The 23,880-nt window shown below is 42.7% G+C and overlaps 1 long non-coding RNA gene across 1 annotated transcript; it reads right to left on the bottom strand.

Annotated features, from left to right (window-relative positions):
• Positions 1-14,492: 14,492 nt before the first annotated feature.
• Positions 14,493-23,784, bottom strand: LOC311519629. Its single transcript, XR_014711330.1, has 3 exons — positions 23,647-23,784; positions 21,898-22,024; positions 14,493-14,509 (listed from the first exon to the last, which is right to left on the bottom strand). It is a non-coding gene; the product is annotated as an uncharacterized lncRNA (long non-coding RNA).
• Between the last annotated feature and the right edge of the window lie 96 nt (positions 23,785-23,880).

Genomic DNA, 23,880 nt, shown 5'->3' with positions numbered 1-23,880 from the left:
CTGATCTAAGGCTGGGAGTCAAGAGACCTGGGCTTTATTCTATACTTCTATTCTATACTCTGCCACTGTATGGACTTAAGCAAGTCAGTTAACTTTTCTGTGCATCAGTTAGCCCATCTTTAAAATGGGGATAATAAAAGGTTACATTAGTAAAGAAGTTTGAACACTGAAAGCCCCTTATTAAAGAAAAAAAAAAAAGTAGGAATGTGTAGCGTAGCAAGCATATCTTAATAAGGATATGGGTGGGTTCCAGGCATCCTCCCGTAGCAAATTTTGGAATACTAATTGCAATTGCCTGCATTTTAGACTCTGTTCAACGATAAGTGGCCAATATGCCATGGTGCTGAACTCATTTGTTCCATGAGCATGGAGAGGTTTAATCAAGTTCAACTTTGGTTGAGGGTAATACTCTCTGATACCTGTTCTCAGACATGGTGGAAAAATCAAATCTAGACATAGTCATTATTACTCTGCATAGTTTTGCCTGTGTTAATTGCCAAACCATATTTGAAACTGATTTAGCTGTAACAATGTTTAAAGTTACTTCAACTTGGAGTCCCAATCCTGCAGTAAGCTCCATCTGGCTGGACTCATGAGCCTGCATGGAGCTCACTTAGGTGTGACCCTCAACCGAATACTATCATACAAAAGCCACCTAAGCAAGATAGCTGCAAAAATCAAGACATGCAACAACCTTCTCAGCAAACTGTCTGGTTCTTTATGGGGAGCAGGTGCTCAAACACGAAGGACCTCAGCCCTTGCAGTCTTGTGTTTAGTAACAGAATACTGTGCGCCAATATGTACACACACCAAACTTGTTGACGTGCAACTCAACAATGCGCATCATCACAGGAACTCTCCAACCAACTCATCTTCCATGACTTCCAGTTCTGAGCCACATTGCTCCCCCTTACAGCAGGACCACGCACTACGCCCCTCTGAGTTCAGTGTTGTTCTGCAGGGCAGCAGGGGCAAGGTGAGTTGCAGGGCTGAGTCTTAAGGTATCATTGCTATTACAGGCAAGGAAAATTTGTTTTTGTAAAAATATATTATTTTTGACCTGTCAGGATACCCTTTTAAACAACCTTTTTTAGGTCTGGGAATGTTCATTCTTTGGATGCCCACTCATACATTATGTGGCACCTAAAAGGTGCCACAGAATGTTACTGGAGGTGAAACCGGTCTATTGGAGAGTGGTTAGGGTAGGAAGGGAAGTTTATTTTTGCATATATTATTTATTGCATTTGTTTTATTTTCTAGTATTGAGATTATAAAATTGATTTTTTTTAAACCCACTCCAAATATGTAAAAAGAAAAAAAAGTGTAGGGTCCAGTGGTGATCTGTGGTAACTGACATAACAGCATTGCGTGGCTGTAGTCTAGTCTTAATGGAATCGGAAACCAAAAAGTAAGTTTATAGACTGAATTTCCTTTTGATGTAGGGCATTCAGTACCTACCACTTAATATTTTAAAACTACTTCAGCAAAAGCTAAGTGCCATCCCTTCTGTGTCATCACATTTCCTTCCTCCTTCCCATCCCACCCCTCCTCAATGAGCTCACCTTCCTCCAAATTTTGAGCCCTGATCTTTCTCCCAAGTGAAACTCTGTTTAAGCATAGGGCCCAATCCCCAAGGTGAAAATACCTTTAGCACTTGTATATACACAGTTTTTGTGCCATTTTAACTATACTGGTTTCAAACCTATATAGTGAAAGCTGTACAACCTTCCAGTGTGAAAAACTTAGCATATACAGGTTTCAGAGTAGCAGCCGTGTTAGTCAGTATCAGCAAAAAGAAAAGGAGGACTTGTGGCACCTTAGAGACTAACAAAATTTATTTGAGTATAAGCTTTCGTGAGCTACAGCTCGCTTCATCGGATGCATGCAGTGGAAAATACAGTGGGGAGATTTATATACACAGAGAACATGAAACAATGGGTGTTACAGTGTGTATGGTAACAAGAGTGATCAGGTAAGGTGAGCTATTACCAGCAGGAGAGCGGGGGCGGGGAGGGGGGACTTTTGGTAGTGATAATCAAGGTGGGCCATTTCCAGCAGTTGACAAGAACGTGTGAGGAACAGTGGCGGGGAGGGGGGAATAAACATGGGGAAATAGTTTACTTTGTGTAATGACACATCCACTCCCAGTCTTTATTCAAGCCTTAGTAAAACTATTTCCCCATGTTTATTCCCCCCTCCCCGCCACTGTTCCTCACACGTTCTTGTCAACTGCTGGAAATGGCCCACCTTGATTATCACTACCAAAAGTCCCCCCTCCCCGCCCCCGCTCTCCTGCTGGTAATAGCTCACCTTACCTGATCACTCTTGTTACCATACACACTGTAACACCCATTGTTTCATGTTCTCTGTGTATATAAATCTCCCCACTGTATTTTCCACTGCATGCATCCGATGAAGCGAGCTGTAGCTCACGAAAGCTTATACTCAAATAAATTTTGTTAGTCTCTAAGGTGCCACAAGTACTCCTTTTCTTTTTTAGCATATACAGGTGCAGATACCAGTATATCTTATTCATGTATAATTTAGCTCTTATTGTTAAAATAACCCACATCCTTATCTGAAATAGTTAAATTGTTACAATGAAAATGTGTTTAAACCAGGCCTTTGTGAGTGATCCAGTTGATCTGATGGGTTCCTTTTTGTTAGTCCTCTGCCTTATATTTTGTAGGTTAACAGTGTTTATGTAAGATATGGTTTTATTAGAAGATTTAAAGCTGTAAACGAGGTCCAAAAATAAACATTGTATTTTAAGAATAATCTAGGTGTTACAGGATTAAAACTGATAAGCCTGAGTACTGTAAAACCTTGGAAGATTTGTGTACATACTCATTACTATTTGTAGCAATTCAGTCTTTGAATGTGCCATTATATTTTGTCAAAACAGGCTCCAAGGTCCTTCTAGTAAATGGCTTCATTTTTATGGGCCGAGTAAAATAGTTATCAGTTGGTGTAAAAAAAAAAAAAAAAAAAAAAGGAAATGTCACATGCAAGCAAAATAAGACTTTTCTCCTTTTATTCTTGTTTGGAAGACAATTGAATGCAAAAGTGTCACAATTAAATTTTGTATTAAACAATAAAGGATGATAAATTACTTGGCTTTATGAAGCAGACATAGAAGCTAAGGGGTGTATTTTCAAACATAACTCCACACACACATGTGGGCAAACCTCCAAATTTGCATATAGTGTCCAGGCTAAATTTGATATATTCTCACCCGCAGAGCCTCCAAAGTGAAACATTACTTGATGCACATCCATTGATATTACAGTGCAGGATTTTGAGGTTACTATTTCAATGGTCATTTGCGTATCTGTTGTTTTCCTTGACATTTTGTTACATGTTGTTATGTTCATCCTAAGGCTGTGTAGAGTCACAGAAGAATACCAGAGAAGAATACTATTATCTGCATTGCTTTCAGTTACAGGAAAATACTAACTGGCGCATATAGTGAAAATACTACTCTAAGTTTTGTTATAGTAACACAATATAATTTGGCTGTAAATATTCAATATAAAGTACAACAAAGTCTCAGTCCAGCACTCTTATTTTTTTCATTCCTGCTCCCTTTTTTCAAAAAAGTTCTTCTCGCAGCTATCTTGCTAATAATGGAAACCCTAACATATCTTCCCAGCAAATATTTGCAGGTCTTGACTTGGATGCATTTTCAAACACTGCAAAAACCAGCTGTGCTTCACAAAATTTCGTTTAGCTGCCAATAATCTACAATGTGGATTTTGTTCTTTTGATACCAAGATAAATAAATTCACAATTGACACACTGTCCTTAGCTTACCCACTCTGGTTAGGTGTTTCCTCATACAAATGCATGACATCCCATCTTTGCAATTTTATCCTAGAGGTAACACAAAAAAAAAAAAAATTGATGAATCTATGTACCTTCATGACATCTTGAAATGTAGATTTTCCTTGCCCAAAGTAAAGTGGGAAACTTTTGTATCCTTCAATGTAAGTATTACAGGATAAATTATAATTGCATTGCAGTAATTGAAATGATTGCATCTCTATATCTGATCGTACTCACACTGAAATTAATGGCAAATACCCATGGACTTCAACAGGAAGTCCATTCCCTTTTTCTGCCTAGGCATGGTAGAATTTATTAAGTATAGAGTATTAGATTTAGCAAATAATTTACTTAAAGGTAATTTAGGCCCCAAATTTAGGTTCTGTTTATGAAAAGCTTAACAAAACAATATTTGTTGAAATAGTTTCATGAATTTAAGATAAAGTGATTAAAATGGTTTGTTTGGGTTTAAGTATTTCTCTAGTGTTTTGCTGCAGTGGGAGTTCTGGCTGAATAAGAGGTGCCACATTGGACCCTAATCCAAAGAGAATGACATGCAAAAAGTAATGTAGTTTCTATAGAATTATTTTAGCTTTAATATTCTAATCTATAAGTAACTGATAAAGAAATTTGTCTTTTTAAAGTATGGTTTCTAATGTGATAACTTTTAAATGAAAGGGTTATGGGGGGGGGGGGAAGGAGGATGATGGAAGGCTTTGCACATTTACTACAAAAGTCCAGAGTCCAATAATATTTAAGTAGCATTGATAGGGGACCATATCTTAATATGTTTGTTCAAGGCCTTCCTTTATTTGTTATGCTTTATATGATCTAAAGTGTCATCTCTTTATTAGCTACACAGAGTTGCCAATTTTCATGAGTCTTTTATGTGTTCTTAAAGCCTCACCTCGCATAGACAAGTGATTATGTGAGAGTCTCAGTTTTCTCCCTTTTTTTTAAGTAAGTTTCTAGCTCATGATTGCAAAGGAAAGCAGGGCCAAAGATTATGCCAACGGCTCAAAAACCAGAAAGCAAACAAAAAGAAATCCAACCGTTTATTGTTTTTTTTTAAATGTCATCATTTTTAAGTTGATCTCTTGATTTTTGTATGCTTGAGTTAGTAATACTGTTATTATAGACCACAGGTTTGAGGCCTGGTCCTAGAAATCAGATCAGTGGGGCTCTGCATGGGCACAGAGATCCACCTACATGAATCTGTTCGTAGGATCAGGCCTTAGAAGGCTTTCAAATACATTTAAGGATATATATTTTGTATTCGTTATATATTAGCATAGCTAAAACAATAATGCAGCATTATATTCTTTTCTGTTATGTATATTTACTATTTGTGATGGACTTTTATCTTTACTGAATGTAGTCTTTACTATTACTATTTGGTAAAGGCTAATAAGGCAGTCATGGGTCCTGTGCCATCAATCATTAATATTTCCAAAGCCCTTTGAACATACAGTGTTGAGGTGCTAATTATCATCAATATAAAATTCATAGCCAGGAAAATCATATCACCTAGTCTAAACCTATGAAACAGATAACACCTGATCCAACAATTAAAAAAACAACAACTATTCATCAAGACAGTTTCTCTTTTAAAGGTTTAAGTCCATGTTTGAAGGTTCACAGGTTGTAACAAAAATGTTTTTACATAACCTGAAAGGAAAAAGTCTTAGTTTGTGATACAATCTAGTTCTTTAATTATTGGGTAAAGATCCTTATCTCTTCAGAGGCCCTCCTTTCAGTCCCCTTCTTCTGGGTACCCAAGAACTGCATTATAGAGCTCCTTGTTTTTCTGCCAATTACATGATTAGACCCCTTTAACTCTACTTCATAACCCCTCTTTATACCTAGAGGCAAGCAAAGAGTTTATTCCCTACTTGCTGTGTTCAGCCAGGGCTTCTGCCCAATGTAACATACATGGTCGGATTCTCTTTGTGCAAGCCTGGCCCCTGTGGGCTGAGGATTAACCCTGAAGGAGTTAATTGCCACACTTGGTAAAGATTTTCCACCAGAGTCTTGGGGATAAGCTATGGATTGCTACCAAAGCTCCATAGTAACCCAGTAGGCAGTGGTTGTTAAGGCACTGTGATGAAAGTGTGCTCCCCTTGTTGTCCTGGCCACACCCTCTTCTCAGACAGCACTGCCACATTTCAGGCTGAATTGGCCCGTTGGAGCCATCCCAGCAGACAAGAGGTTCTAGGTACACTTCAGCTCCACAAACTCACCCTGATGGTCTTCTGCCTGGGGATCTCCAGCACCTGGTTTTATCTGGGCTACATATGGCTCACAGTGACCACAATATCAAGGGATGGTATTCTCAAAAGACCCTAAATCACTTAGGGTGTATAAGGCCCTTTGAAAGTCAAAGGGATTTGTACTCCTAGGCCACTTTGCTCCTTTTGAATATCTAATCCAAACTGTTTGTTGGGCTAGTTGTCAACCATTTGTTTTCACATGGAAGGGAGATGTTATATGTGATGTACAGTTTAAAAAAAATGAATTTATTATAAAAAAAATAGCTTCTCTACAGAGTGCTATGGACATAGAAGTTTTGGTTCTTTAAAACTGCCAATTCAGTTATTTTGCTGTAGTATATAGTACAGCAAAACAATATTAAAATTGTAAAGGAGTGTCACTTGCAGTGACCACTGATTTAATTTTTCCTCCTTCCACGTAGAAGGTCAAGATGTCATTGGGCATTATAAGCTCAGTTCTAAGCTCCTTGAGATGGCAGGAAGCGATAACATAGCACAGACTGTACAGTCAGCCAGCGAGGGAGTGAGAATTGCACATCATTCTCAAATGCCCTCCTCTAACGACTGAAAGAGTGGCAAGGGTAGTAGCCAGAGGGAGAAGTTTCCATCTCTCTTCATTAGAGGGACAGTCACTGTAATGTACTAGAGCAGTGAGAGAAATCAGGACAAAAGACCCCATACTAAATACATAAACCAACATATTACAGTAATGTTAGCTCATCAACTATTCATATACGGTATTACAGTGAGGACACTGGCAACGGCTACAAAGAGTATGAAAACAATTACTAGACTCCTATTAATTTATGGATTGAGCCTACCAGCCAGGGTGAAAGATACCTGTGCTGCCATATACCAAGCCATTCCTCAATGAGGCCCCTTTATGCTTCTCTATTGAGAGGGTCTATACATTATTTTTCATGTAGCATGGAGTCCTACGCCATTCAACATACACTTTGGGAGATGTACACATTCACTATTTACATAAAATTCACCTTTGGGCATTTACTCCTGCAGGAAAATTTTAATCAGTAAAGATGAAAGCACTGACCAGAACAGGATGATGATAAAAACATTTAGGCAACCTTAACCATAACTAGGGATCAGTCTAGGGTAAAGAACAAACAACTGTAGCCAGGAATGAAATCGGGGAATGTTTATATCAGCTTTTACAAACATATTAAGGTTAAAAAAAAGAAAGGGCTAGTGAAGACAAGCTTCAGATAGAATGGACACACTAGGTATGTCTTTACTGCAGAGTTAGCCTGAGCTCTTTCCATGATGCCCTTAACCCCCACCCTCACTTCCCATCCACACACAGAATTCTCTCACCTAAGTTTAGTGGTACTTTCAAGCCATGCAAGCTGGCTCAGCTGAGCAAAGGGGTTAGAGTCTAGGTTCCACTAATAACCCATCCACTTTGCAGTGAGGACACAGGCTAAATCACTTAAGTGCTAATAGTCTTCCAGTGCCTTTCCACAATTCCTCCCTGGTGCCTAGATGGACACAAAAGTTCTCCTACAATTAAATGGGGAAGAATCATAGAGCAGCTCAGTTTATTGCAGCACCTAGAACCATGGGATATTCCACCCAGAAGTCCTAGAGACACGTGTGGAAGTACAGTACCAGTGAGGCCAGAGTAATTCAGGTAGGGCATGGCAATGTGACAGCTCACACCCAGGCTAGGCTAACCTGGGTGCCGATCACCCAGGCTAATCCTGCAGTTAAGACATAAAAAATATAGAGAACGCTATATAGGGTGAGTAGTTACAGACCCTTGGCTTTGCTATACTCTTGGTGAGAGTGTATTCTGCTGTAACTACACTTTCTTATGTTATTGCTTATTTATTAAAGGTCATTTAATCCAATTAAAATTATTAAATCGGGTATATGCTCTTAACATTTAAAATAATATTCATACACATGTTATTTTAGGGTTGGTCTACATAAGAGTTAGGTCAATGTAAAGTAGCTTACATGGACCTAATTATCAGCGTACACACTACAGCTTTGCTCCAGCTGATAAGTGCCCTGCTACACTGACATAACAACTCCACCTCCATGAGAGGCATAGGGCTGTGTTGGGTGTAGTTAGGGCGACATAGTGTCTGTGTAGACACTGCATTACTTACATCCGCTGTTGGCTGTCATTCTTGTCAATTTCACAAGTCCATGCTGGAGCCACTCTTGATTTAAAAATGGTCAGTGATGTAGAATCCACCATGATCCTTGGTATATTGTTCCAATAACTAATTGCTCTCCCCATTAAAAAAAATATGCCTCCTTTCCAGTCTGAATTTATCTAGCTTTAACTTCCAGCCATTGGGTCATGTTATATCTTTCTCAGCTAGACTGAAGAACGCATTATTAAATATTTTTTCTCCCTGTAGATGCCTATAGACTGTAATCAAGTCACTCCTTCACCTTCTCTTTGTTAAGATAAATAGATTGAGTTCTTATCAGTTGAGCTTATCACTATAAGGCATGTGTTCTAATCTTTTAACCATTGGCATGGCTCTTTTTTGAATCATCTCCAATTTATCAGCTTCTTTGCCTCTTATTCTCTTGCCCTGAAGATCATTAGTAAGGAGACACCAGATGGTGTACCTGCATGGACATCCATAAACACATCTACTATGTGCAATTAGAGCTAGGCAAAATTTTTCAGACAATAGTTTATTCGCCAGAGAAATGCAGTTTCAATTCAACCAAAACTATTTGCAAGTTTGGATCCAACAAGGCAAATAGTTTTAATTGGAAAAAAAAATTTTTTTTCTAAACAAAATGTTTTCTTTTCAAATTATTGTTTGCTTAGAAACGTAGATTTTAAGAAACAAAAGAAGAGTAATATACCCTCAAACCCTCCTCCCCAAAAATTAATTTAAGCAATGTCTACGCTACAGACCTTGCAGTGGCAGAGCTGTACGACTGCAGCTGTGCTGCAAGGTCTCCTGTATAGCCGCTTTATGACGGCGGGAGAGCTATCCCTCTGGCATAATTAAACCACCCCCAACAAGTGGCAGTAGCTACATCAGCGGGAGCCACTCTCTTGCTAGCATAGCGCTGTCCACACCCTGACCGACAAAAGTGCAAATATAGACAAAGCTTTCGAGACAAACTAGAGGTATGTCTACACTACGAAATTAGGTCGAATTTATAGAAGTCGTTTTTTTAGAAATCGGTTTTATATATTCAAGTGTGTGTCCCCCCACAGAAAATGCTCTAAGTGCATTAAGTAAATTAACTCGGCGGAGCGCTTCCACAGTACTGAGGCTAGAGTCGACTTCCGAAGTGTTGCACTGTGGGTAGCTATCCCACAGTTCCCGCAGTCTCCGCTGCCCATTGGAATTCTGGGTTGAGATCCCAGTGCCTGATGGGGCTAAAACATTGCCGCGGGTGGTTCTGGGTACATATCGTCAGGCCCCCGTTCCCTCCCTCCCTGAAAGTAAGGGCAGACAATAGTTTCGCGCCTTTTTTCCTGAGTTACCTGTGCAGATTGCCATACCACTGCAAGCATGGAGCCCGCTCAGGTAACCGTCACTGTATGTCTCCTGGGTGCTGGCAGACGCGGTACTGCATTGCTACACAGTAGCAGCAACCCATTACCTTGTGGCAGCAGACGGTGCAATAGGACTGGTAGCCGTCATCGCCATGTCAGAGGTGCTCCTGGCCACGTCGGTCAGGAGCGCCTGGGCAGACATGGGCGCAGGGACTAAATTTGGAGTGACTTGACCAGGTCATTCTCTTTAGTCCTGCAGTCAGTCCTATTGAACCATCTTATGGTGAGCAGGCAGGCGATACGGATTGCTAGCAGTCCTATTGCATCATCTTCTGCCGGGCAGCCATGAGATGTGGATGGCATGCAGTCCTTCTGCACCGTCTGCTGCCAGCCAAAGATGTAAAAGATAGATGGAGTGGATCAAAACAAGAAATAGACCAGATTTGTTTTGTACTTATTTGCTTCCTCCCCTCCCCCGTCTAGGGGACTCATTTCTCTAGGTCACACTGCAGTCACTCACAGAGAAGGTGCAGCGAGGTAAATCTAGCCACATATCAATCAGAGGCCAGACTAATCTCCTTGTTCCAATAAGGACAATAACTTAGGTGCACCATTTCTTATTGGAACCCTCCGAGAAGTCCTGCCTGAAATACTCCTTGATGTAAAGCCACCCCACCCCCTTTGTTGATTTTAGCTCCCTGAAGCCAACCCTGTAAGCCGTGTCATCAGTCGCCCCTCCCTGCGTCAGAGCAACGGCAGACAATCGTTCCGCACCTTTTTTCTGAGCAGACGCCATACCAAGGCAAGCATGGAGGCCGCTCAGCTCACTTTGGCAATTAGGAGCACATTAAACACCACATGCATTATCCAGCAGTATATGCAGCACCAGAATCTGGCAGAGCGATACTGGGCGAGGAGATGACGTCAGCACGGTTGCATGAGTGATCAGGACATGGACACAGATTTCTCTGAAAGCGTAGGCCCTGCCAATGCATGCATCATGGTGCTAATAGGGCAGGTTCATGCTGTGGAACGCCGATTCTGGGCTCGGAAAACAAGCACAGACTGGTGGGACCGCATAGTGTTCCAGGTCTGGGACGATTCCCAGTGGCTGCAAAACTTTCGCATGCGTAAGGGCACTTTCCTGGAACTTTGTGACTTGCTTTCCCCTGCCTTGAAGCGCATGAATACCAAGATGAGAGCAGCCCTCACAGTTGAGAAGCGAGTGGCAATAGCCCTGTGGAAGCTTGCAACGCCAGACAGCTACCCGTCAGTTGGGAATCAATTTGGAGTGGGCAAATCTACTGTGGGGGCTGCTGTGATGCAAGTAGCCCACGCAATCAAAGATCTGCAGATATCAAGGGTAGTGACCCTGGGAAATGTGCAGGTCATAGTGGATGGCTTTGCTGCAATGGGATTCCCTAACTGTGGTGGGGCTATAGACGGAACCCATATCCCTATCTTGGCACCGGAGCACCAAGCCGGCGAATACATGAACCGCAAGGGGTACTTTTCAATAGTGCTGCAAGCTCTGGTGGATCACAAGGGACGTTTCACCAACGTCAACGTGGGATGGCCGGGAAAGGTACATGACGCTCGCATCTTCAGGAACTGTGGTCTGTTTCAAAAGCTGCAGGAAGGGACTTTATTCCCAGACCATAAAATAATTATTGGGGATGTTGAAATGCCTATAGTTATCCTTGGGGACCCAGCCTACCCCTTAATGCCATGGCTCATGAAGCTATACACAGGCAGCCTGGACAGTAGTCAGGAGCTGTTCAACTACAGGCTGAGCAAGTGCAGAATGGTGGTAGAACGTACATTTGGACATTTAACTGCTGGCGCAGTTTACTGACTCGCTTAGACCTCAGCAAAACCAATATTCCCACTGTTATTACTGCTTGCTGTGCGCTCCACGATATCTGTGAGAGTAAGGGGGAGACGTTTATGGGGGGGTAGGAGGTTGAGGCAAATCGCGTGCCTGCTGGTTACGCACAGCCAGGCACCAGGGCGGTTAGAACAGCGCAGGAGGGTGCGGTACGCATCAGAGAAGCTTTGAAAACCAGTTTCATGACTGGCCAGCCTACGGTGTGAAAGTTCTGTTTGTTTCTCCTTGACGAAACCCCTCACCCCTTGGTTCACTCTACTTCCCTGTAAGCTAATCACTCTCCCCTCCTCCCTTCGATCACCGCTTGCAGAGGCAATAAAGTCATTGTTGCTTCACATTCATGCATTCTTTATTCATTCATCACACAAATAGGGGGATGACTACCAAGGTAGTCTAGGAGGGGTGGTGGAGGAGGGAAGGAAAATGCCACACAGCACTTTAAAAGTTTACAACTTTAAAATTTATTGAATGCCAGCCTTCTTTTTGGGGGGCAATCCTCTGTGGTGGAGTGGCTGGTTGGCCGGTGGCCCCCCCACCGCGTTCTTGGGCATCTGGGTGTGGAGGCTATGGAACTTGGGGAGGAGGGTGGTTGGTTACACAGGGGCTGTAGTGGCAGTCTGTGCTCCAGCTGCCTTTGCTGCAGCTCAGCCATACACTGGAGCATACTGGTTTTCCCTCCAGCAGCCTCAGCATTGAATCGTGCCTCCTCTCATCACGCTGCCGCCACATTTGAGCTTCAGCCCTCTCTTCAGCCCGCCACCTCTCCTCCCGGTCATTTTGTGCGTTCCTGCACTCTGAGATTATTTGCCTCCATGCATTCGTCTGTGCTCTGTCAGTGTGGGAGGACAGCATGAGCTCAGAGAACATTTCATCACTAGTGCGTTTTTTTTTTTTCTTTCTAATCTTCACTAGCCTCTAGGAAGGAGAAGATCCTGTGATCATTGAAACACATGCAGCTGGTGGAGAAAAAAAAAAAGGGACAGCGGTATTTAAAAATAAATTTTATAAAAACAGTGGCTACAGTCCTTCAGGGTAAACCTTGCTGTTAACATTACATACATAGCACAGGTGCTTTCGTTACAATGTCGCATTTTGCCTCCCCCCACCGCATGGCTACCCCCTCAACCCTCCCCCCTCCCCGTGGCTAACAGCGGGGAATATTTCTGTTCAGCTGCAGACAAACAGCCCAGCAGGAACGGGCTCCTCTGAGTGTCCCCTGAAGAAAAGCACCCTATTTCAACCAGGTGACCATGAATGATATCACTCTCCTGAGGATAACACAGAGAGATAAAGAATGGATGTTGTTTGAACGCCAGTAAACATACACTGCAATGCTTTGTTGCACAATGATTCCTGAGTACGTGTTACTGGCCTGGAGTGGTAAAGTGTCCTACCATGAAGGACGCAATAAGGCTGCCCTCCCCAGAAACCTTTTGCAAAGGCTTTGGGAGTACATCCAGGAGAGCCGCGAATGCCAGGGCAAATTAATCCTTTCACATGCTTGCTTTTAAACCATGTATAGTATTTTAAAAGGTACACTCACTGGAGGTCCCTTCTCCGCCTGCCAGGTCCAGGAGGCAGCCTTGGGTGGGTTCGGGGGGTACTGGCTCCAGGTCCAGGGTGAGAAACAGTTCCTGGCTGTCAGGAAAACCGGTTTCTCCGCTTGCTTGCTGTGAGCTATTATCTTCCTTGTCCCCAAAACCTGCTTCCATGTTGCCTCCATCTCCATTGAAGGAGTCAAACAACACGGCTGGGGTAGTGGTGGCTGAACCCCCTAAAATGGCATGCAGCTCATCATAGAAGCGGCATGTTTGGGGCTCTGACCCCGAGCGGCTGTTCGCCCCTCTGGTTTTCTGGTAGGCTTGCCTCAGCTCCTTAAGTTTCACGTGGCACTGCTTCGGATCCCTGTTATGGCCTCTGTCCTTCATGCCCTGGGAGATTTTCACAAAGGTTTTGGCATTTCGAAAACTGGAACGGAGTTCTGATAGCACAGATTCCTCTCCCCATACAGCGATCAGATCCTGTACCTCCCGTTCAGTCCATCTGGAGCTCTTTTGCAATTCTGGGACTCCATCATGGTCACCTCTGCTGATGAGCTCTGCATGGTCACATGCAGCTTGCCACGCTGGCCAAACAGGAAATGAGATTCAAAAGTTCGCGGGCCTTTTCCTGTCTACCTGGCCAGTGCATCTGAGTTGAGAGTGCTGTCCAGAGCGGTCACAATGGAGCACTTTGGGATAGCTCCCGGAGGCCAATACCGTCGAATTGTGTCCACAGTACCCCAAATTCGACCCGTCAAGGCCGATTTAAGTGCTAATCCACTTGTCAGGGGTGGAGTACAGAAATCAATTTTAAGAGCCCTTTAAGTCGAAATAAAGGGCTTCATCGTGTGGAAGGGTGAAGGTTTACATCGATTTAACACTGCTAAATTCGACCTAAAGTCCTAGTGTAGACCAGGGCTAAATGTTTCATAAGAGCGTTTGAGTATGAGCACTGATGTGTGACTGTGTTCTAAATAGCCTGTAGTTTAGATATGAGCAACTTTGGAATGCCATACAGAAGGGAATTCAATTAAGAAGGTGTGAAGTGGCAAATATGGCTTAATGATTTAATAGTTTGTTGACTAGATGTTGGCTATTCTGAGAAGGAGATAGGCATGCCTTTAGAGTATGCGATGCAAGGTGCAAAGAGCTTGGCCTAAAAAATGGGGTCAGAGCTTGAAAGTGAGATAGGTGAGCTGATCAAATTTCATCAAGGAAATCCTGCATTTTAGTAAGTGAAATTCTATTGGAGAAAGTTAAAATTAGCTTAATGACCATGTTTTGAAGAAGTGCAGGTCCATGATACTGCCTATGTGCCATTTGACATTGTGGTTAGAGCCAGAGCCCAGCCTAGTGGTTAGAGCCGAGAACAGGAACTAGGAGACTAGCTGAGGGTCAGAGCTGGAGTCAGGAACCATGCAAGGGAGCAGAGCTACAGCAGACTGAAGTGGGACAGGAACCAGGCAGGAGCATGTCAGGAGCAAGGCTAGGAACAAGATAAGAGTACAGCTAGAAAGAGGAAGGCACAGGAGAGATTACAGCTGCAATCATAAGCGTTGAGCAGCTGGTGACCTACCCGATACTGAACTTAAATCCAGACCTATTGAGTCCTCGCAGCCTACTGGGCAGGCTGACCTTTAAGGCAATGAGCTGGGCTCATTACCTGACCTGAGGGCTGAACCAGCTAGCACCAGGCTCAGCTGAGGGCACTTAAGACCATAGTTTCCAACAGGCAAATAGAGAAATTCACAAAACTTTTGTCCTGTTGGGTACCAGCATGATGTGCTCTCTATTTTCCCATCAATGCAAGTGTGGAATTCTCTGATGACTACAGGTCTGCAGCTTCCCTGAGAGACACTCTTAAATGTTGTTCTCCATGGGAAAAAGAAAAAAAAAATCAGATATGTATTTAATAAGTCTGACTAGCTTATAGGTTAATGAGACCTGTTTGATCATCATATTTTTAAAAAGATCTACTTGCTGTTTAAAATCTGGCAAAGGAACTATGTATGTATGTATTTACACTGCATTCATCACTGTGGCATTTGAGCACCTCACAGTGATTACACAAAGTAAACACATAGATCCTTGTTTTTCTCCTCCCTTCTAGTATTATCTGTTAGCAATTTTAGGGAGAAATGGGAGTCAGGTTCACATTCTCTAAAAGTCTTATCTGTTCCCCTACAGGTTAAATTCCTCTTCAAAACAACCTTCCTCATTATTATACAACATGTTCATAGTTCTATAAATTTACACAGTGAATAGTACATGCAAGACACACATCCTTATCCAGAAGTCTTTCTGGGAAACCATTATTTGATATTATTAATTGGTAGAAAATTAAGTAAAATCCATGGATTTTAGAGATTGAGTATAGATACTAAATAGTTCTGATATTTTGTTTTAATATATATCCAATATAATGCATTGTGTTAATACACACATGAATTTATATATATTTTAAATGCACAGACAAAAGGGTTATTTGCCAACCGTCAGAGAACAAAATTGTTTCCACAGAGCCACCCTGAGCCATATCTTCCCTCTGCCCCTTTTTAACATTTCATCATTTGTAAGCCAATCATGATTTGGAGTGGTGGTGCCGTATGATTTTTTGAACACTTGGGTTTGGCAATACTGCACACTAGTACTAGTCTGTCCAGGTGCTCAAGCTACACAAGGGCTGGGACTGTGACTAGAGTCTCCTTGCCTCCCTCTTGGTATTAGAATAATAATAAAGAGCCTGATTCTCATTAGAATAAATGAGAATCAGACCCAACAGAGACAAATCAGAAGAAAAATTGTAAAAATAGTGTAACCAGCAAAACTGCTATTTTCTTGTTGAATGGAATTTGAAAAAGTTCAGTTAAATATAGGTAGAACAATCATTGTGACCAAGAACAGCTGGTGTTCCTAATATTATCTGTGTTAGAACAAATATAGATTTGTTGTATTCATTTCCTATCATATGACCACTTCAGTTTCACTCTGCTCTGCAGCTGTCCTTAACAGCGTCTACTGTAGGTTGTCTTTATTTCAGATATTTGGTACACAGCAAAGTCAAAACAACTCACGGAACTTTAGAACTCCTAGTGGGACAAGTATACCTCTGTTTTAAGATAGAGCAACAATAAGAGCTGCTTAACTGGTTATGCAGGCTTTGCATAGCATGTGCAATAAGCATGAGATTTTGTAAGGGAGAACATTGTTTGTTCAGAATAATACATTAAAAATAGAGAGATATTCCTGTTATATAGAGTGGGTCAAAAATGGAATAGTTTTCACAATGTTTTTTACCTCTTTCCTTCAAAAGTTTTGACAATTTTTTTTCAAAATTAGGAGTTTTTAAAATTTGAGCAACTGTACTATATTACCTAATTTTTATCAAACTCAGATACAGAGAAAGTACATACTTACAATCTCAAAGGTACAGCAAATTATTCAGTTTTTTTAAATTCAGTTCATCAACTGTTAAGATAGCTCTGTTTTTTAAAAATGACAACATCCCAAACATAATTAATATCATAGATATGGGTATGGAATAGGTCAAAATTATATATAATTGCTTCCTTTTTGTTGTAAGATTTTTAAGTCATAGTCTAATAAGGGGATATCACAGGGTGCACAGCCAGCCCCTCTTATTCAGAGCCCAGTTGCCCTCCCAAATAAATCCAGGGAGATTTCAGCTCTGTGCAACACCTGTGTCCATTATTCTTTAAGCATTTTCCCACCACCACTATCCAACTATATACAATCCTTACAGGTTTCTCACCTACCACAGGCTGGGTCAGTAACCAGCTAGAGGGCTTCTTCCTCCCTGACTGACTGATTATATTTCTCTTTCTCTCACTCTGCCTCCTTCCCAGCCTTTGTAGCTTCTGCCTATCAGGCTGGCAGGTGTTGGCAATCACCAGGCAGACATATGGCTTTTCAACCAGCCCCAGTCTATCTCCCTTGATTGAGGCTGGCATGGTATGGGCTGATTAGGTGTGTTTGCAGCAGCACCCTGCTACAGGTGATCTCTGAAATAGTGAGAGACATCTTTCAATGCCTTCCATATTTTGCGTTTTAATCTTCTACTACACAAAAATTGTTGTTAGAGTTAAAGTTGCTCAAGTGCATTTCCTTTCAATGCAATCAACAAAAATTAAGGCAACATTTTTCAACTGTAACATATAACCAACCACTGAACTGGAATACACATTGAATTAATCACAATCACAATCAAATGCATAACCTTAACTCCAACTACAGCTACATTAAGAAAAATTCCCCAGAAGTAAACATATAATTGTAAAGTCTATGTGTAATATGCTGGCCCCATTGAAGTAAATGCCAAAACTCCCATTGACTTTAACAGGGCCAGCATTTCACCCTATACTGTGATATTTGTACATAAATAATTTTGAGGTCAGAGTTAAGGTCAGGCATGAGTATTTAGGATGTTTGTATGATTATTGATGTGAGCTGAGGTTGGTCTGGATTCTATTGTGGCCTTAACTGGTGATTTTGTCATTTTTTAGTGATTATGCTTATAAGAAAATTCACTAGAGCAATCTTAAATCTATGTTACCAGGATTTTTTGTATGAATTTCCCTGTTTTTCCCCACTTTTAAAACAGTATCAGTACTGATCAAGAGCAATGTTTTGCCATGGAATGAGGGAGGGGGAATTGGGAAATTGATTAGATGAACTCATATGGACAATAGGGCTTGAAAAGTAATCTTGGAAAACAGATTATATATAACTTCAATCTAGAACCATTGTTTTCTGGCCCACTGTGCACTTTTCTTTATACCAGTTCTCCAGCTCTGCAGCTCAGGTAGGTTCCCTTGTTCTATGCCCTCCCCTCTCCTCAATATTCCCTGTACGCCACAGTTTTTTTTTTCTTAATTTATATTTTATGAAGATAAATCAAAATTAGCCAAAAAAAAAGAAAAAAGAAAACGTTTCATTGTGGTGTGGATTAGGGACTGGGGGAGAGGCATGGAACTAGGGAGCCATACAATTTAAACAATAACTTCATGAGCTTAATTGTGCCTGATCCTCCTATGCTCTACAATAAAAAGTAAGTGTGAAGTTCTGGGGTCTACATACCCTCAACTGATGTAGTCCATGTGTTGCTTGCAAGCTGAGCATGGACTGACAGACACTGATGCTAGAAGGACTGCATAGGAGAAGAGCACTATGGAGCTTCTAAGTTCTATAATTTAGCTTTAGGAAAAGCAAGGACTGGATCCCTGGGAGGGAATATGGATCAGAACACAAAATTTCTTTTTTGTGGTTTCCTCTGGAGAGAGGAGTGGCTGCATAGAGGAAAGGGAAGATAGTGACAGTTTAGTGGAATGTTTGGTAAAGTCCAATTTTGTAGGAGTCAAACACACTCAGAAAATGTTTCCTTTGTCCTAGCATGCTGGCAAGGAAAGATTTACACACTACAGTTTTGAAGCAGAACATTTTCCACACAAGAATGCTCATATTGAAAATGTTTAGCATCCACACTGCCATGGAAAGTTTTCAGCATCACTAGTCAGGCACAGAAAGTTTTCAGTACTGGTTTCCATGTTATGTTGAAGGATATAGTGGACGTTAGTGACTATAAACGTTTGGGTTTGTATGCTGTCTGATGCACAAGAATATAATATAGCCATCCACAAAGAAATTTAAGTGTGTAAACTTTTCTATTTTGAAGTTAGAAGGGACTGGAAAAATATTGTTCTGAATTGCAAAGAGGCAAATTTGTAACCAACTGTAATTTCTAAACCACCTAATGAAATTACTTGACGCTTATGCAAAACAAAATTCTACTCCATCCCAACAGTAATAATAATAAAAAGATTAAAGTTTTTTTCTGTTCTTTATTAGAGCAGGGGTAAAAAAAAAAAAAAAAGCATGTAATGAACCCTGGTTGAAATTGTAACTATGATAGTGAACCTTTCCAGGTTCACAATCCCTTATTCAAAGTCAAAAATTTTCATGCCTTGCCTTACATTTACTATAAAATTAAAAGTAAAACAAAAGTATCAACGCTAACAATGATAAGCCTACATAAAGTATTTGTGTGTGTGTTTCGAGAAGACAACAAAGAATATTTGACCTTGAAGGGTAAGGGTGGGCAGGGTGTGGGGGAGGGACTATTTCTTTGCTTTACATTGTAATGAATTTTTCAACACCTCATGACCACCTTGATTGCCTTTTGCAACCTCCCTTGGGGTCAACAATCTGCCAGTTGAGAAACACTGATATAGGGAGCCAACTCTTATAAGCCAAATTCTGCTTATCAGTATGGCCACAACAGGAAGTGAAGGTTAAGTGTCAGAATTCCCTTCCCTTGCTCCCCATAAGTTTTAAACAAGACATGCTTATTGACACTTGTGCTTTGGAGTGATTGTGCACAGCACCATCCATGGTAAATATGTCCTGCCACAGGCAAGGGAATTGCTCATTTGCATGAAACTATGAGCATACAGCACTATCCACAGCCGGTGATTTTAGCTGGTATCTCCCTCCTGAGGGTGACAAAGGCAGAGAGAGCACAGCTACTACTGCCATCCCAGAGCCACCATGGCCCATATGCTGCTAGCCTGTTTACTGCAATGGCGACTGTCAAAATTATTGCCAAATTGCATGCAAAAGTATCCTGCCGCAGAGGAAGAAATAGGGCTGCCATCCCTAGAAACCTTTGGGAGAGGATTGCAGAGTACCTTCATGGAAGTTTTATCAAGATCTCTCAGGAGGATTCAAGGGCCATCCTTGTATACGTAAACTGCTCCACATGGTCCCCAGCTAACTACAGGGGAATGAACAGTTATATTACTCCTGTATTTGACACTGGTGAGACCACTTCTGGAATACTACGTTGAGTTTTGGTGTACCGCTACCTCTTCTTGTACAAGTAAATTAATGAAAAGTCGATAGCTGTGTCCTGCTAAGTTGTGAGTGCCATCAGTACATCACTGTACTGGGGGACACATGTATGTGCTTGACCCAGGGTTTCTTCCCCTGCATCAGGCTTGCCCTTTCTCAACTGCCAGGACTGACTGGACGGCAGTGGAGTCTCAAACAGGTCCTGGATTGCAACACAGGTGGACCCCCAGAGGCATTTCGCATCTTCCTCATCATCGCTCTTTACAGCAGGGTTCTGTCTCTCGAGCGCCTCAGAGGTATTCATGGAGATCTGTAGGGTGGCAGTGGGTCTCCAGAAAGTATGGCATGCAGCTCTTTTTAAAAGCGGCAGGTCTGCAGCTTAGCACTAGATCGACTGTTGGCCTCCCTGGCCTTTTGGTATGCCTGCTATAGTTCCTTTGCTTTCATGCGGCACTGCTACCGCTACCCCTTCTACAAGCAGATTATACAGGGAATGCAGGAAATGTCGACATTTCTATGGCTGGTCCATAGCTGTGCCTTCACAGCCTCTTCTCCCCATAGGCCCAGGAGATCCAATATCTCCTGTTTACTCCAGACCAGAGCATCTGGAGCATATAGCCAGCATGGTCAGCTGGGTATTTACATATAACAATGGTGTACACACACAGTTCTCCAAGCTGGGCAATGAAGAAAAGGAATTTCAAAAATTCAGTTTTATAAGTGGTGGAGTGTGATGTTCTGGTGTCCTTGAGCCCATAGCGGTCAGCGCTGGGCATTGTGGGAAAGCTGCTTGAGAACTGTTAGGGTAGCATAGGTAATGTAGTGTCTACACATGCACTGTGTTGACCTCAGTACATCAACCATGGTGTTACTGCATTGCCATAACAAGGCACTTACATTGGTGGGAGACAAATCTATGAACATCTCTACACTACAAAATTAAGTCAACTTAAGTCGTCATACTGCCACCACAGTAACTAAGTTGATTGTCCACGTCCACACTATGCTCCTTGCATCAGCAGAGTGTGTCCATATTAGCAGCTTATATTAACAGAGAGCAGTGCACCATGGGTAGCTATCCCACTGTGGGTGTCTTGGGAAGGGGTTGCAAAATGCAAAGCACAGGGGAAAAGGGAGAGCATATCATTCTGAGATCATAGCAAGAAGTAAATTTGCAGAGGATAGCATGCAGCTCCTTGTAAAAGCAGCATATCAGCAGTTCTGCACCAGAATAACTGCTTTGGGCAGCAGAGTTCAAAATGGTGATCTGAGTGGTCATAATGGGAATTGTGGGACAGCTCCTGGAGGCCAGTTAAATTAACATAAGCAATACAGTGTCTGCAATGCCATTATGTTGACCTAGCTACATCAGCAGGAGAAAATATTGTATTGTAAGTTGCTTTACATCGACATAACTCTTTAGGGTGTACCAGGTCTAAGTGTACACACACACACCCCCACACCTAGGTTGATGCAAGGCAGCTTACATCAACTGTACTTTGTATTGTAGACCAGGCCTTAGTGACAACAAAACAGACTAAGATAATATCAAAAGAAAAATAGATCTAGAGTAGGAAGAGGAGAACAGAAAGAAATAAAAGCATGTACAAGTTTTAGCACCTAAACTCTGAGGGCCAAATTCACTCCCCAGTGTAACATGTTGCTTTGATAAGTACTAACTGTAAAAGTTAACAGTTTGTAGACAGGACAGATTTACTGTTACTGAATACGGTCTCTAGGCTTTCAACTACAGCTCTCTCTTCAGGAAAACTACAACATAAAAAACAGATGACCACTCTTTGTTGAAACTGGCTCCTTTTATCCTTGTACAAGAGATGAAAGGGGAAACCTCCCAGCCTCTTCAATCATAGACTGAAGACTGATAGTTTATATGAGGATTAAAAAAAAAAAAAAAGTGTGAGAGTGCAAATTCATCATTGAAATATGCATTGTAAAAAAGTGTCCTACATTCCTAAAGGAAGGGTTTGTAAAAACTGTCTCACTTACCAAGAAAAGAGGCTTGCTCCAAATGAGAGGAACTAGGCAGGTCAAAACTTCCTAGCTACACAAGTTCTAGGCTCTGTTTCGACAGGAAGAAGTTCAGCTGTCACAGGAGAAGAGCTGGGAAAGCGCACTAAGAAGGAAACACTTCATAAAGCAAAGCTTGAAAACAGCACACACAATCACCACCCATGCTACCTTTAAGGACTAGCTGATGAGGGGGACTCACTGTATGGACCAGACCTATACAATTCAGAAAGCCTGGGAAGCCATAATTACTGATCCAGAGCTCCTGGGCGTTATAACCCCAATCAACTACCTTGAAAGTAGGAGCAGGAAGAAGGTGCGGTTATCAGACATCCCCACCACCCAACAATAGCCGTTAACCTTCCTCCTGCTCCAAAGCATGAACTGCACCCTCCCTCTGAGCTGTAAACGCTAACCCGTGCTACAGAACAAAGCTAAGCGCGTCCCGCTTTCAGCTTCATTTAACAATGAAGATAGTGAAAGGGGACTTGTTGTGATGGTTTGAGGAGGCGGCGTAGAAGTGAAAGTTAAAACATGGTTTTGCTATTTGCCACACGTTGTTCGTTGGATCAGCAAAACATAACCCACCTCTGGCCCTGCTGCTGCCAGCTCTCACACACATGCTCTGGGGAGGAGGGCAGGCAGGAGGGCTCTTGGAGCGGCTGTTTAAGGCAGTGTTTACAGTCACTCTCGCTCTGGGGGTGGGGTGGGGATGTCTGCTGCGTGCATTCCAATGAGCCGTTTCCACAGTTCTCCGCAGTTTACCCCGAATCAAAGTGCCTAAGCTTGACAAGCAGCCTTGCAGCTCCTCGCTCCCGCCCAAGCCCTTGAGCCTGCTCTTCCTGCATCCCCAATCCTCCCGTCCAGCTATACCCCCCGCCTCACACCAACCCTCGGCCACTCTTCAAATCTCCCCTCCCTCGAGGGAGGGCCAAACACACCCGCCATTGAAATCTGTCCCCATCGATCCCCTGCGTAGTGTGAAACGCTGGGGGGAGAAGGGAGCCGGGAAAGCAGTAGCCAGGCACTGGGAAAAGCCCTTTTCCTTCAACACGGGGCGGGGGGCGGCAAAGCCAATCAGAGAAAAATATCGGGGGGAGGGCACAGAGATCTTGGACTTTCCAGTTTACAAAAACCAAGCCTGTTCCCTGCGCCTCTCAGCCTCAACAACGCTTGGTTGGGAAAGAAATCCCCGACCCTCCTAGGGGACGCGGAAGCCTCAACACAGGAGCGAACTGCTGAGTAAATTCGGTCAATAGAGGCCTACAACTCCCAGCATGCTTTACTCCACCTTGCACCGAGCTGCCGCCTTAGAGACGGAGCAAGGCCTGCTGGGAGTAATAGTCCCCAGGAGCCGCTCCAGGTTCCACACATTCACGACCGACAGCAGCCCCCTAATGCCGGCCTATGTTACCCATGCGAGCGTGGTGTGTGTCCACAAACCCCGTTGTTTTTAACGGCCTGTAGGCTGTAAATAAGAAGTTTACTAATAAACCCGCCCGCCTGCTCCCTTTCCTCAAGCCACAGCCATCTCTCTTTTCAGACTGCCAATCCTGTCCACCACCCGCACCTTTTTCAGGCGTCTCTTGTTTTTCTCACTTCATATCCCTCCCCCTCCCTTTGTATTTTTAAACCACGCTACTCCACCCCGCTTTGTCCAATCGCAGCTCGGGTATTCCATTGCAGCCAATCGTGGACATCCCCGCGGTTTTTTAAACTGTTGCTCACCTCCAATCGGCGCCGTCGATCTTAGTCCCGCCCTCGTCCTCTCCCTAACCGGTTCCAACGAGTACAGGAGCCAACGAACCCCTGAGGCTCGACCTAACTTATGCGCTGCTCTTGGGATGACGTAAAGAGAGCTAGGACCCAATCCATTGTACTCACAAGCCTAGGGGCGTGACCGTGTGCGGTTCGAAAGGGTGTGTCAGCCAATCGAATGACGCAGTAGGCGGGCCCGAAGGT

This window comes from Lepidochelys olivacea, assembly GCF_965140295.1.
Source record: "Lepidochelys olivacea isolate rLepOli2 genome assembly, chromosome: 4".
In the NCBI taxonomy this organism is placed as follows: domain Eukaryota; kingdom Metazoa; phylum Chordata; order Testudines; family Cheloniidae; genus Lepidochelys; species Lepidochelys olivacea.
The sequence above is the reverse complement of the archived record's forward strand: the minus strand, read 5'-3'. Positions and strand labels throughout refer to the sequence as shown.